Below are 3,278 nucleotides of genomic sequence, written 5' to 3'. Positions count from 1 at the left end.
CTCCCTGAGAGCTGGGCTCTGGCCCCTCCCTCCGCCAGCTGTGCAGAGTGTTTGGACAACTGGATGGAATATTTGGCAGGGAGAGTCTTCCCCGGATCTCTGAGCTCAGATTTCAAGAGGAGGGGAAAGAAAGGATGCTGGCTCCAGAAAGAGGCTCAAGAGGTCATTTGTGGGCTTGGAGGCCCCCCACCCAGGCCTGACCAATACTGCCACCAGCCCAGCCCCCTGTGTGGTGGGGAGCTGGAGTCAGGCCCCTGGGGGAAGGACAGGACAGAGGGTGGAGGCAGCAGAATGGTGTCAGAGGTTTGCTGGGGCCAGTCGGGTGAAGTCAGGCCCAGGGGACAGTCTGGGCTCAGGGAGTGGCAGGGCCAGGACAGCGTTTTGATCCCATGACCACGATCCATCCGTCTACCACCACTCCCACTTAACAGAGCAGTTGGGGGCCAGAGAGGAAGGCGCTCGTCCCAAGGGACTCAGCATGCTGGGTATAGAACTGGGCTGGAACCCAGGGCTCCTGACCCTAAGCTCACTCTTCTCACTGTCCAGATTATCCCCATCCTTACCGCCAACCCCCAGCACACGCACACACCCCAGCCAGTGAATTGTCATCCTTGCTCTCCCCAAACGACACAGGCAAAATAACCGACTTGAGCACAGTCCTGTGGGTTCACGAAGAATACACAGACACTGAGCTCCCCACCAGCCGAGAGTGGCACTAACCCATTGTGAACAAGGGGTGGAAGCCTTGAGAGCCAGGGTTCCTGTGCCACCTCCTGCTCTGGGGCTAGAGCTCCCCCCAGGTCGCCCACTGCAGCTGCCCAGGCCTCCCAGAGCCCCTTGAGAAGACACACAAGTTCTAGGCCCAACTGTCTGGAAGATAGTCTGAGCCTCAGTTTACCCACATTAAAATTGGGAGGATTGCCCTTGCTCTGCTTGACCCAGCATCATCCCAGGTGCTGATGGTGAGGGGCAGAGTGCACTGGGGGGGTCTCTTTGGAGACTTAAACATTTCCCAGGGATAAAACCACTGAAATTTACGAGTCCCACCAAAGTGCCTGGAGGCCTGAGCTGGATTACTTATGTGGAACCTGTTTGCCCACTCCATGCTCCAGAGCAGGAAAGCTCAGGCTACCTAATGGAATTAAAACCAGCCAAACCTTGAGGGCTTCCCTGCTGACTCAGCGGTAAAGAATCCACATGCAATCCATGCAGGTGATGCTGGTTTGATCCTTGGGTCGGGAAGATCCTCTGGAGAAGGGAATGACAACCCATTCCGGTATTCTTGCCTGGGAAATCCCTTGGACAGAGGAGCCTGGTGGGCTACAGTCCAGGGTGTTACAAGGGTCAGACACGACTTAGTGACTAAATCACCACCACTACCACCAAACTTGATGGACAAGTATGACTGGGAGAGAGTATGACCCCAGGGCAGCTGGTGACTCCCTTCTGAAATGGCTGCAAATAAGATGGGGACTATGCTCGGATCTTTGACTTCATGATATCAGACTTAGCTCATCCTGGCAGCCACCCATGCGGTCCTTTCATTGCATTCTCTCTGCATTTTAAAGAGCACTCCCTGGTGGCTCAGACAGTAAAGAATCTTCCTGCAATGCAGGAGAGCCAGGTTTGATCCCTGGGTGGGGAAGAAGATGATCCTAGAGAAAGAAATGGCAACCCACTCCAGTATTCTTGCCTGGAGATCCCATGGACAGAGGAGCCTGGTGGGCTACAGTCTATGGGGTTGCAAAGAGTTGCATGTGACTGAGCAACTTTCACATTTTAAAGATGGGGAACCGAGATCTAGAAAGGTTAAAGGGTTTGGCCATAAGTGAACAAGGGAAGGAGCTAGGGTTTTCATCCAAATTTGATTCCAAAAGCTCATGATCTGAGACTTCCCTGGTGGTCCAATGGTTAAGACTCTGAGCTCCCCACGTATTAGGCACAGGCTCGATTGTCGGGGATCTAAGATCCCATACGCCTTGCAACCAAAAAACCAAACCAAAACAAAACATAAAACAGAAGCAACATTGTAGCAAATTCCATAAAGACTTTAAAAACTGTCCACACTGTACAGCAACTAAGCCCATGTGTCACAACTGCTGAGTCTGACACAACTCCTGAAACCCACGCACTCTAGAGGCTGTGCTCTGTAACAAGAGAAGCCACCGCAACGAGAAGCCCCAGCATGGCAGCCAAGAGTAGCCCCCACTTGCTTCAGCTGAGAAAGCTCGCACAAAGCAACGAAGACCCAGTGCAGCCAAAAATAAATAAATAAATAATTTTTTAAAAGTTTAAAAACTGTCTACATCAAAAAAAAAAAAAGTAAAGAAAAACACTGGGAACCCAGTAAATGTGTTCATTCACTTCAACAAATATTTAATAAGCACTTGTGCTGGATACTGGGGAGATATTAGTGGATGTATAAAGTTTCTCACTCATGCAGAGTATACAGTTTGGGGATGGTGTGTAGACTGATCCACATATCTAAGTTTTTTAGACACTATGTGACAGGTACAAGGACGGGAAGTACATTGGAGAAGTCCTAGACTTGGGGCTTGGGAAAGAGTTTGCAAATGGGAGTGAGGGCTATTAAAAGAGATGAATCTGGTGAGGGAATCAGAGGCCAGATCACATAGGGCCTTGTAAGCTGGGCAAGGAGTTCAACTTTGTGTTGTTGTTTTTTTTTAATTGACCTCACCAAGGAGCTTGTGGGATTTTAATTCCCTGACCAAGGGTTGAACCCAGGCCCTGGCAGTGAAAGCACCAAGTCCTAATCACTAGACCAGCAAGGAATTCCTAAGGAGTTCAAGCTTTATACTTCAGGAAAAAAGGGAGTCATCGAAGGGTTTAAGCAAGAGTGTGATGTGATCAGATCTACAAGTCCAAAAGATGGCTCCTATGGATGTGTGTGGAATGGATTGGAGGATTTCTGCTTCTTTTCATATGGTGGACTTAGAGCAGTGAGAAACTTTCTTGCTACAGAAGAAGAATATTCCGCAAAGAGAGGCCATCATTCCTTGAGGCCCTGTTGTCTTTCAAGATCTCCAAAATCCATTCCCTGGGATTGGGGGCAGGAGGAAAAGGGGATGACAGAGAATGAGATGGCTGGATGGCATCACTGACTCGATGGACGTGAGTTTGAGTGAACTCTGGGAGTTGGTGATTGACAGGGAGGCCTGGCGTGCTGCAATTCATGGGGTCGCAAAGAGTCGGACACAACTGACCGACTGAACTGAACTGAACTGACCCCAAAAGAAAATTAAAGTAAGGAGGCTAGG

This window comes from Bubalus kerabau, chromosome 5 (genome assembly GCF_029407905.1).
Source record: "Bubalus kerabau isolate K-KA32 ecotype Philippines breed swamp buffalo chromosome 5, PCC_UOA_SB_1v2, whole genome shotgun sequence".
NCBI classification, from domain to species: Eukaryota; Metazoa; Chordata; class Mammalia; order Artiodactyla; family Bovidae; genus Bubalus; species Bubalus kerabau.
This window is presented reverse-complemented; position numbering follows the sequence as displayed.